Below are 12,984 nucleotides of genomic sequence, written 5' to 3'. Positions count from 1 at the left end.
ACAGACATTATCTTGCTTTGTGCCTGGAACGTTCTACAGTATTAACTTGTTTATTCCCCATGATAACCTTTGAGGCAGAAACTATTATTATTCCCAAATTACGAATAGGAAAATTGAAACATAGGGTGGTTAAGTGAGCTACCTAAGGTCACACAACTAGTAAGTGAGAGATGCTGTATTCAAATCTAGGCAGTCCGAATTCAGAGTCCATGCTCTTAGCTAATGGATAATACTGTGTTTCTCACTTGGATTATTGGAATACCTACCTAACTTTTCTCCTTCATCTAATTATGCTCCTTCCATTCAGTCCTCCACAATATGACAAGAATAATGTTTTTCTAATTTTTTCCATTAAAAAAAACTGTTCACCTCTATATGACTCCACTCATAGGTGGAAATTAGTATATTGAGAAGGAGATCTGATCGGTGGTTACCAGGGAAAAGGGGGGGTGGGGGGAGGGCACGGAGGGGGTAGTGGTGTACCCACAACATGACTAACAAAAATGTACAACTGAAATTTCACAAGCCTGTAATCCATCATAACATTAATAAAAAAAAAAAAAAAAAACTGTTCACCCATTTCTTCCAACCCTCCCCATCCCCTACCTCTGCCAACCACCCATCTGTTCTCTATCTATGAGGATTTTTTTTATTTAGTTTCCACATAGAAGAGAGATCATAGGGTATTCGTCTTTCTCTATCTGACTTTTTTCACTTAGCATAACGCCCTCAAGGTCCATCTTTGTTGTTGCAAATGGCAAGTTCCATTCTTTTTTATGGGTGAATAATATTCCATTGTTACATACATACCATAATTTCTTTATCCATTCATTAATCAATGGATACTTAGGTTGTTTCCATATCTTGGCTATCACAAATAATGTAGTAATGAACATGGAGGTGCATATATATTTTTGAGTCAGTGTTTTCATTTTCTTCAGATAAATACCCAGAAGTGAAATTGCTGAGCCATATGGTAGTTCTATTTTTAATTTTCTGAGGAATGTCCATACAGATATTCATAGCAGCTGCACCAATTTAAATTCCCATCAGCACTCTACAAATGTTCCCCTTTCTTCACATCCTCTCCAACAATTGTTATTTCCAGTCTTTTTCATAATAGCCATTCTAACAGGTGTGAGGTGACATCTCATTGTGGTTTTAATTTGCATTTCCCTGATTGATGATGTAGAACAACTTGTCATGTACCCATTGGCCATCTATATGTGTCCTTTGAAAAAATGGCTGTTCAGAAAAAAATGGCTGTTCAGATCGTCTGCCCATTTTTTAATTGGATCATTTGCTTTTTGCTATTGAGTTGTATGTGTTCTTTATATATTTTGGATGTAAATCTATTATCAGATATGTGATTTGCAAATATGTTCTCCCATTCAGTTGCCTTTTTATTCTGTTGATGGTTTTTTTGCTGTGCAGAAGCTTTTTAGGGTGATGTAGTCCCACTTGTGTATTTTTGCTTTTGTTGCTTTTGCTTCTAGGGTCAGATTCAAAAACTCATTACCGAGATCTTTGTCAAGGAGCTTGCTGCCTGTGTGTTTTCTTCTAGGAGTTTTACGGTTTCAGGTCTTACATTCAAATCTTTAATCCATTTTCGTGTATGGTGTAAGATCGTGGTCCAGTTTCATTCTTTTTTGCATATGGCTGTTCAATTTTCCCAAAACCATTTATTGAAGAGACTGTCCTTTCCCCATTGTATATTCTTAGCTCCTTTGTTGTAAATTAATTGACCATATATGCATGAGTTTATTTCTGGGATTTCTATTCTGTTCCATTGATCTATGTGTCTGTTTTTATGCTCATAGCATACTGTTTTAATTACTATAGGTTTATAATATAGTTTGAAATCAGGGAGTGTGATGCCTCCAGCTTTGTTCTTTTTTTCTCAAGATTGCTTTGGCTATTTGGGGTCTTATATGGTTCCATACAAATTTTAGGATTTTTTGTTCTATTTCTGTGAAAAATGCCATTGGAATTTTGATAGAGATTGCATTGAATCTACACATTGCTTTGAGTAGTATTGACATTTTAACAATATTAATTCTTCCAATCTATGAGCATAGAATATCCTTCTATTTATTTGTGTCTTCTTCACTTCACTTTCTTTCATTAATCTCTTGCAGTTTTCAATACACAGATCTTTCACCTCCTTGGTTGAATTTATTCCTAGGTATTTTATTCTTTTTTAGTGCAATTATAAATGGAATTGTTTTCTTAATTTCTTTTTCAATTAGTTAACTATTAGTGTATAGATGCAGCAGATTTTTGTGTATTGATTTTCTATCATGCAACTCTATTGAATTTGTTTATTAGTTGTAACAGTTTTTTGATAGAGTTTTAGGGTTTTCTATGTATAGTATCATATCACCTGCAAATAAAGACAGTTTTGCTTCTTCTTTTCCAATTTGGATGCCTTTTATTTCCTTTTCTTGCCTAATTGCTCTGGCTAGGACTTCCAACATTATGTCAAGTAACAATGGAGATAATTGTCTTATTGCTGATCTTAGAGGAAAAGCTTTTGGCTTTTTACCATTGAGTATGATGGTAGCTGTGGGCTTTCATATATGGCCCTTATTTTATTGAGGTATTTTCCCTCTATATCTGCTTTGTTGAGAGTTTTTATCATAAATGGATGTTGAATTTTGCCAAATGCTTTTTCTGCATCTATTGAGAAGATCATATGATTTTTATTGTTCAGCTTGTTAACGTGGTGTATCACCTTGACTGATTTGTGCATTTTGAACCATCTTTATATCCCTGGAACAAATCTCACCTGCTCATGGTGTATGATCCTTTTCATGTACACATGCATCAGTTACCCACTCGGATATGTTTTGAGAAATGTCTTGTTAGGCTATTTCGGCATTGTGTGAACACCATAAAGTGTGCTTACACAAACCTAGACAGTATAACCTACTACATACCTAGGCTATATGGTATAGCCTAATGCTCCCAGGCTACAACACTGTACAGCATGTTACTCTACTGAACACTGTAGGCAATTGTAACACAATGGTAAGTATTTGCGTATCTAAACAAAAGGTACAGTAAAAATATGGTATAAAAGATAAAAAATGGTACACCTGTATAGGGCACTTACCATGAATGGAGCTTTCAGGACTGAAAGTCACTCTGGGAAAGTCAGTAAGTGCATGCTGAGTGAATGTGAAGGCCTAAGACATTATTGTCCACTACTGTAGACTTTATAAACACCATACACTTAGGCCACACTAAATTTATAAAAAACGTTTTTCATTCTTTGATAATAAATTAACCTTAGCTTACTATAACTTTTTTACTTTATAAACTTTTTAGTTTTTTAACTTTTGACTCTTTTGTAGTAACACAGCTTAAAACACAAATACAGTGTACAGTTGAACAAAAATATTTTCCTTCTTTATAGGCTTATTCTATAAGCTTTTGTTTACTTGTTAATTTTTTTTTTTTTTTTACTTTTTAAACCCTTTTGTTAAAACCTAAGAAACAAACATACACATTACCCCTAGGCCTACACAGGGTAAAGATCATAAATATCACTGTCTTCCACCTCCATATCTTTCCCCTTGGAATGTCTTTAGAGGCAATAACATGCATGGAGCTGTCATCTCCTCTTATCTTCTTCTAGAATACCCTCTGAAGGACCTGCCTGAGGTAGGTGACTCATCTTGAGGATTAATCACTCTTTTCAGAAATATATCAATGGTGATTTGTTTGGTTTCTTTCCTTTTTTCATCATAGGTTTACTTGTAAGTAGATAATACACCATGAACATTCTTCTATATTAATAAAAACCTTTTGGTGTTGGGGTCCATGTTTTCAAATGTTGTAAGGAGCTTGTTGAGGTCTGAAAAAGCTTCTGCTAAACTTTCATTGCGAGTTTTCTTGGAGGTTTTCTTCTCCTGTAGTTTCCTTTTCTCTTGTCTCCTCTTCAGCTACTTGTTCCCATTCCAGTTCCAACAGTTCCTCGTTAGTCAATTCCTCAGGAACCGCCTCTAGGAGCTCCTCAATGTCATCCTCATCCACACCCAGGTAAAGTTGTTTGCCAACTCAATCACAGTCTTGTTGATTTTTGCAACCTTCTCATCCTTGGCAAATACTTTGAAATCACGGATGAACCTGGTGAGGGTCTTCTTCCAGATGCCATTTGTACACTTCTTGGTGACATCACCCCAAGTGCAAGCAATGTTCTTGATGCAGTCACAGATGTTGTAATCCTTCCAGAATTGCATTAGTGTCTTCTCAGTCTCTTCCTCAGGTGCAGCAATAGCTGGGCAAATGTTCTCCTTAGGTAGTAGGCCTTACAATCTGCTATAACTCTTTGATCAATTGGTTGGATCAAAGAGGTGGTGTTTGGAGGGAGAAACACCATCTTCATATTGCCATGAAGATCACCAACGAAAGGAGGATATCTGGAAGTGTTATCAACAATAAGCAAAATCTTGAAAGATATGTTATTCTCCAAAAAGTACTTCTCCATTTCACTGGCACAGCAGTTCAGGAGGGCATCATGGAAGAGAATCTAGGTCATCCATGACTTCTTATTGCTCTTGTAGTACAGAGGCAATGTGTGCTCATTGATATGCTTGAAGGCCCTGGGGTTCTCCCTGTGCCAGATCACAAAGGGTTTCAATTTGGAGTCCAAAACATTGCCCCCAAGCAAGACTGTTATTCTGCCCTTAAAAGCCCTGAAACTTGGCATTAACTTGGCCTCTTTATGGATGAAAGTCCTTTCAGGCACCCATTTCCAGAATACAGAGGTTTCATCCGTGTTGAATAGTTGCTCTGGCAAGTAATTTTCCTCCACAGTCAGCTAATCTAGAGTTTCCAAAAATTCTTCACTGCCTTCCCATCAGCACTCACAGACTCCCCACTCATTTTCACATTATGTAACGAATGACGATTCTTGAGTTGTTTAAACCACCCAGAGCTAGCAGTAAATCCAACATCATAGTCAGGTCCAGCCTTTTCTTTCAACATTGCAAACAAACCTTTTGCTTTGACCATGACTGTCATGGTGCTGAGAGGGATACACTTCTGTGTCTGGTCTTCATTCCAGGTCACTACAAGTTTCTCCATTTCTGATATAGATCCTTCTCAATTTTTGGTTAGTTTGGTTGCCTTAAATGAAGCAGATCATTTAACAGCTTCCAAAACTTTGTTCTTTTTCTTCAAGATCATAGCTATGGTGGAATGGGACTTGCCCGACTGACGAACACTGATTCTCCCTTAGTAGTCACTTTTAATTTTGTTTCTAGGTCAATCACTTGATGTGGCCACTTACGGACATTAGCAATGGATTTTGTATGCTTAGGGGCCATGATGTACAAAGCAATACAAGATCAAACCAAGCACAAAAGAAAATGATGCAATCAAGAGACATGGTAAACAAAAGATGTATGAGGCTGCTGCCAGCATAACACAGCACACAGTTTTACAGCAAACTATTTTTCTCGAAAGTATAAAGAGTACACTCTAAAATAACGATAAAAAGTATAGTATAGTAAATACATAACCAGTAACACAGACATTTATTTTCATTGTCAAGTATTATGTACCATACACACCTGCATGTGCTATACTTTTCTCTGATTGGCAGTGCAGTAGATTTGTTTACACCAGCATCACCACAAGCACATGAGCAATGCATTGCACTATGACGTTACAATAGTTACAACATCATTAGGTGACAGGAATTTTTTAGTTCCGTTATAATGTTACAGGACCACCATCATATAGGAGGTCCATTATTGACCAAAACATCCTTATGTGGCACAGGACTGCATTGTTGAGTCCAGTTTGCTAATATTTTGTTGAGGATTTTTGCATCTATGTTCATCAAGGATAGTGGCCTGTAATTTTCTTTTCTTGTGATATCTTTGTCAGGTTTTGGCATCAGAGTAATGCTGGGCTCGTAAATGTGTTTGGAAGAGTTCTCCCCTCTTCTATTTTTTAGAAATAGAAATATAACATAATCTAACAACTCAGAGCATAATACCAAACATACTTTTAAATTAATTAACTTTCATTTAAAGGATAAGACCAACGCTATCTTATTGTTTTATTTTCTTCACAAAAATAGATGGTCTGTAGAAAAACAGATTTGTTTCATGAATAAAGCACGGCTAAAATATATACAGATTCAAATAGTCAATTCCAGACATTCAGTAAATAATAGGTAATAAGTTTTAGTGACTATTGCATGATATGAAATAAGAGGGAAGCAAAATTGGCTATTTCTTTGGGTGGCCCATATTCATCAAACATTCCCTTTTTCTTTTAAATATTGACTGATCTTCAACTCACTTCTGTCTTTCTAATGTAAGAAGTTTTCTGGGATTTTTAGATTATGTCTGTGCAAGATATCAATTGACACCTCCTCCTTTATTGCCAACCTTCTTCAGAGTAGACTAATATATCACAGAAAACAACTGAATATATTTCTTTATATTTATTTCACACTTTAACATAAAGCAAAGATGAGAGTCCTGCCTTTTATCCATGTTCATACTTTTGTCCTTGTCTGAGTGCGGAAGTTGAAGACAACCTTTAATGAGTTTGACTATGAGCATTCTGCACATACATGAAAATGTTCTTTCATTGTTAAAACCTTTCTAGGAAAACTCTGCAGTGATTTCTTATTTTATACATGGATAGATGTATACTGACATGTATATCTTAAATCTTAAATTTGTTTAGAAATTGATTTCATATGACATAAAAAGAAATTGCTGTAAAATTGTGAGTCTATTTTATTTCACTTCCTGCAAAGTGTGGGTATGTCATCTGGATACTATAGGGATATCATACAATATGATTTATTAACGAGATCTCTTCTTCTCATGTTAAGTGAAATAGCTTCTGTGATGGGAACAGCAGCCACAGCATCAGCAGAATGCTTGATAAAGGATGCCACTGTTTAAATACATAGACAAGCTTAATGAGGAGACATACCTTTCATTCTCCATTTGTTTTAGACTCTGGAGAGAGTTGTCAAGGGGCCTCTTGGTTATCATGGCCATCTGGAAACATTTGGCCTTGGCCCAACAACAGGCACAAGCTGAACAAGGCTTCATAAGAAATTACAATTCACCTAACACAGAAGGCACTTTTTTTCAGGCAATTCAGCCAGTTCTCCGATGAACACAATTTTATAACAATAGCCTTTCTCTCCTGAATAATCCTGGTCTCTCTCAACGCTTTTCTCTTATCCTTTATCTCTTCATGACACATATTCAATTGTCTATATCCTCTATTTTTCTGGATATTTCTCTCTTAATGGCCCTTTGTTATACATGCAGTTAATAATCATTTGGTTAACATGGCTCATTCCCTTCTCTTTACCTTAGATTAGTTGCTGTCCCTGTCCCTAAGCGTGATAAAGACATCTCTGAGATTTACAACCAGGAGTCAGTCAGAACGCTGACTTGAACTAAGCTACTTTGCTTGCCCAATGTGCAGTGACCATCTCAAGATGAAAAAACTTGGTGCTAAACTTCTAACACTCCATTCCCAGAATGCACAAGAGTGTCTGTATTCTAATCTTGGTGCTTTCCCCAATATAGCACAGATACATGAGCCTATCGATATAATACACAAGAAAATTAGTTGTATTGCTTTGAAATTACTCCTCATTTGATCAGAAATGAAATTATTCACTTTGATCTCTACCTTATTCCCCAGCAACGCTTCCAAAATTGCAAGCCCTTTCCCTAATAATTTATATCCATCCTCAAAGATGGAAGATTTACTATCACTGAGAATATCCAAGTAATGTGTCATAAGCTCTGGAAATAATTCCAAAGACAACTTTCTAAAATGAGTTAGATAACACCAGCACCATCTATATAGACAATCTTTTCCTACGTCATCTCTGGAGGCAGAGGAGGAGAAAAGCTGTCAGTTTCACCTCTAGCTTCATGACCCACACAACTACCTCAGGAAACACTTTCATAAATTTCTGAATGATTATGCTAACTAATATTAGAATTGTATTTATGCCTTAAAACTCAAAACTGATTGCAAAGGAGTAAAGATGCTCTCGCTGAGTTCTACTTTAATTAAATATTTAATATCAACTTTGAGAAACCCAGCAAAGGCAAGTCCTTTTAAAAGACACTTCAGGTCAAACAGCAGAAATGATAATCTCCTGGGTGTAAGTAACTTGCTGATTATTCCACTTTTTATTACAAGACCAGATGATATAAGCCAATAACAATGCTGATGGGGCATCCAATGTGCATCTTGCTCTCTTGGGTCATTCTGCTCATTGATGCTGCTAATGGAGCATACTTGATAGAGTCTTGAGAACTTTACATGGTTATTTAGTAGAAAGGCAGAAAAAGAACAGGTCATGATTTGCTTTTGTTTTACATTTTTTATATTTATAAATTGCCATTCACTTTACTGCAGGACCGGTGACAGCTCCTTTGCAGCTTGTGTAAAAGCTAGTGAAAGCTGCATCACCAAGCAATCCTGGCCTCAAAATACAGGCATGGCTTGTTTTATTGCTCTTCACCTTACTGTGCTTCGCAGATATTGCGTTTTTTCCAAATCCAAGGTTTGTGGCAACCCTGTGTCGAGCAAGTCCATCGATGCCATTTTTCCAATAGCATTTGTTCACTTTGTGTCTTTTTGTCACAGTTGGTGATTCTCGCAATATTTCAAACTTTTCATTATTTTTATATTTGCTATGATGATCTGTGATCAGTGATCTTTGATGTTACCATTGTAATTGTTTTGGGGCACCATGAACTGTGCCCGTATAAGACAGAGAACTTAATCAATAAATATTATGTGTGTTCTGACTCCTCCACTGACTGGCCATTCCCCCATCTTTCTCCCTCTCCTCAGGCCGCCCTATTGCCTGAGACACAACAATATTGAAATTAGGCCAACTAATAACCCTACAATGGCTTCTAAGTGTTCAAGTGAAAGGGTCACATATCTCTCACTTTAAATCAAAATCTAGAAATGATTAAGCTCAGTGAGGAAGACGTATCAAAAGCTGGGACAGGCTGAAAGCTAGGTCTCTTGTGCCAAACAGCCAAGTTGTGAATTCAAAGGAAAAGCTCTTTAAGGAAATTAAAAGTGCTACTCCAGTGAACACATGAATGATAAGAAAGCACAACAGCCTTACTGATGATATGGAGAAAGTTTTAGTGGTCTGGATAGAAGATCAAACCAGCCCTGGTGGTCTAGTGGTTAAGATCTGGTACTCTCACCACCAAGGTCCAGGTTTGTTTCCTGGTCAAGGAACCACATCCTCTATCTGTTGGTTGTCATACTGTGGTGGCAGTGTGTAGCTGTGATGCTGAAAACTATGCCACTAGTATTTCAAATGCCAGCAGGGTCACCCATGGTGGACAGGTTTCAGCAGAGCTTCCAGACTAAGACAGACTAGAAAGAAAGTCCTAGCCACCCAGTTCTGAAAAAATTGGCCATGAAAATCCATGAATACATTGTCTAGTACAGCACCAAAGGATGAGAAGATGGCACAAAAAGACCAGACAAGGTTCTGTACTGCTGTGCATAGGGTCGACAAGAGTCAGAATCCTCTCAACAGTATTAACAAAAAACAGAAGATCAAACCAGCCACAACATTCTCTTAAGCCAAAGTCTAATCCAGAGCAAGGCTCTAACTCTCTTCAAATCTATGCAAGCTGAGAGAAGTGGGGAAGCTGTGGAAAAAACATTTTAAGCTAGCAGAGATTGGCTCATGAGGTTTAAGGAAAGAAGCCATGTCCATAACATAAAAGTGCAAGGTGAAGCAGCAAGTGCTGATGCAGAAGCTGCAGCAAGTTCTCCAGAAGGTCTAGCTGAGATAATTAGAGAAGGTGGCTAAACTAATCAATAGTTTTTCCATGTAGACAAAACAGCCTTATATTGGAAAAAGGTGTCATCTAGAACTTTCATAGGTAGAGAAGACAATGCCTGGCTTCAAAGCTTCAAAGGATAGGCTGACTCTCTTGTTAAGGGCTAATGCAACTGGTGATTTTAAGGTGAAGGCAATGCTTATTTACCATTCCAAAAATCAAAGGGTCCTTAAGAATGATGCTAAATCACTCTGTCTGGGCTCTACAAATAGAACCACAAAGCCTGGATGACAGCACGTCTGTTTATAACATGGTTTGTGGAAATATTTCAAGCCCACTATTGAGGTCTACTTTCCAGAAAAAAAGATTCCTTTCAAGATATTACTGCTATTGACAATGCACCTGGTCACCCAAGAGCTCTGATGGAGGTGTACAATGAGATGAATGTTGATTCTACACCTGCTAACACAACATCCATTCTGCAGCCCATGGATCGAGGAAGAATTTTGAATTTCAAGTCTTACTATTTAAGAAATACATTTTGTAAGAATATAGCTGCCAATGATTGTGATTCCTCTGATGGATCTGGGCAAAGTAAACTGAAAACCTTCTGGAAAGGATGTACCTTTCTAGATGCCATTAAGAACATTTGTGATTCATGGAAAGAGGTCAAAACATCAACATTAACAGGAGTTTGGAAGGAGTTTATTCCAATCACGATAGTTGACTTTGAGGGCTTCAAGACTTCAGTTGAGGAAGTAACTGCTGATGTGGCAGAAAAAGCAAGAGAACTAGAATTAGAAGTGGAGCCTGAAAATGTGACTGAATTGCTGCAATCTCATAGTAAAAATTTAATGGATGAGGAGTTGATTCTTAGGGATGAGCAAAGAAGCTGGTTTCTTGAGGTGGAATCGACTCCTGGTAAAGATGCTGGGAAGATTGTTGAAATGACAACAAAGGATTTAGAATATGACAAATTTAGTTAATAAGCAGTGGCAATGGTTTGAGAGGATTGACTCCAATTTTGAAAGAAGTTCTACTATAAATAAACTAAAATGATAAAATGCTATCAAACAGCATCCCATGCCACAGAGAAATCACTTATGAAAGGAAATCAATCAATGAAGCAAACTTCATCATTATTTTATTTTAACAAGTTGCCATAGCCACCCCATGCTTCAGCAGCCACCACTCCGATAAGTCATCGGCCATCAACATCAAGGCAAGACCCTACACCAGCAAAATGATTACAACTCGCTGAAGGCTCAGATGATGGTTAGCATTTTTTAGCAAAAAATCTATCTTTTAATTAAGGTATGCACATTTTTTATAAATAATGCTACTGGATACTTAATAGTCTACAGTATAGTGTAAACCGAACTTTTATACGCACTGGGAAACCAAAAAATTCTTGTGATTTGTTTTCTTGAGATATTCACTTTATCTTGGTGGTCTGGAACCAAACCCACAATATCTCCAAGGTATGTCTATATGGGGACCACAGAAAATATCTCTTTCCCATCATTAAACTTCCGACATTAACTCCTTGTAAACTTTGACCCTGACTTTCCTATTGAAATTTCCCTATCATTTGTCAGCAATGACCTCCTAATCACCAAATCCAATAATCTCTTTCTCAGATCTACCTTTCTGTGTTTCTTTGAATTTATTAATCAGAAACTTGCTTCTTGAAATTCTCTTTACTGCTACTTGTCTTCTTCTCTTCCAATTCCTTCTTCACTTTGCTGCCAAGTAAAATCATACCATCTTGGTACTTTTCCTCTCCCTCTAATTAACTTTCACTGTCTTATCCTTTCTCCAAATTAAAAAGGCATTCTCCAAGGATTTGTCTTCCAATTGATTTCTCTTCTCTTTTTACATTCCATCTCTTAGTGGTCTTATCCTTTTTAACAAGGTCAAATTCAACTTTTCATGCACATTTCCCAAACCTTCATCATCACCCCAGTTGTCTCTCTTTATCTATTTATCTACTGAACAAATATATACTGTAAATACTGGATGTACCAAGCATGGTGTTAGCTTTAGAAAGTGCCACAACAAACAGGACAGATACAGTTCATTTTTAGCTGGAGTTGATAGCTTAGCTTCAATCTCTCACTTTCCAGAGTTACCCAGTGGAAAAGCTCTGATTCCACATCATTCCAACTAATTCCATAAAAACAAGGAAAGAGAACCCTCAAAATTTTACCCTAACAAATCCTGTTTTTGTGTTGATTTTTCTCTTTCTTCTTGCGGTACTATAATTCTTGCAATCATTGAATTTCTATATATCAGAATAATTAATTCATTACTTTTCCTTATCCTGTTCATGTCATCTCTAACCATCTTCATTTTCTTCTTCACTCATTCCACATTACCAAGTATTTTTGAGAACCTACTGTGCACTATTCTAGGTATTGGAGAGACAGCATTAAGCACAACAGCTAAGGTCTCTACTTACATGAAGCTTGTAGTATAGTATACTTCCTAAGTGTTTCTTGTGCCTGCACCTTATGATTTCTTTCTCTTTGATTCTACCAAGTTAAACTATTCCACACCTCTCTTCTCTCCTTCTTTCAATTCATACTCTTGTCCTATGAGTCTCCCTAAAATACACCACATAAAAGGCATTCTCCAAGGGTCTGTCTTCCAATTGTTTCCTTTTCTATTTCTTAGAGGTCTCATGCCTTTTAAAAAGATCAAATTCAACTTTTTCTGTAAATGTCTCCCAAATCTCCATCATCAATCCAGTAGTCTCCTTTTATCTATTTACTTACTGAGAAGATATACTCTGTAAATATATTCCATATTATTATGCAGCAAATATACTGTATACACTGTGTATATATATATTTAGTACAAATATATACTGTAAATATCCTGCATATGATTAATTTTAAAATCATGTACTTTTATGATGATTTCCTATTTGTTTTTTTGCAAGGAAGATCTCAAGTGTAATTTGTTTAGGATAAAAAAGAAAATAAATAAAAAGAAATACATAAAATACTCACCACTGTTTTACATTGACTAAAAGCCTACAACTCTGATCTCAAATATTAAATCCCACAGAAAGGTTATTATTCTGTATCCGAGGATCTCGGGGCTCTGATCTCCACAATTTTAGCATTTGTGGAGGCTAAAAGTGAGAACAACC

The 12,984-nt window shown here is 36.6% G+C and overlaps 1 protein-coding gene across 8 annotated transcripts in view; it reads right to left on the bottom strand.

The window, feature by feature from the left end:
- The window catches only part of GRIA2 (glutamate ionotropic receptor AMPA type subunit 2), a 143,031-nt gene that overhangs the window by 63,039 nt on the left and 67,008 nt on the right, over nucleotides 1-12,984 (bottom strand). The gene's annotated exons all lie outside the window — the stretch shown is intronic.

The sequence above is a fragment of the Equus asinus genome, chromosome 3 (genome assembly GCF_041296235.1).
Source record: "Equus asinus isolate D_3611 breed Donkey chromosome 3, EquAss-T2T_v2, whole genome shotgun sequence".
In the NCBI taxonomy this organism is placed as follows: domain Eukaryota; kingdom Metazoa; phylum Chordata; class Mammalia; order Perissodactyla; family Equidae; genus Equus; species Equus asinus.
This window is presented reverse-complemented; position numbering and strand designations above follow the sequence as displayed.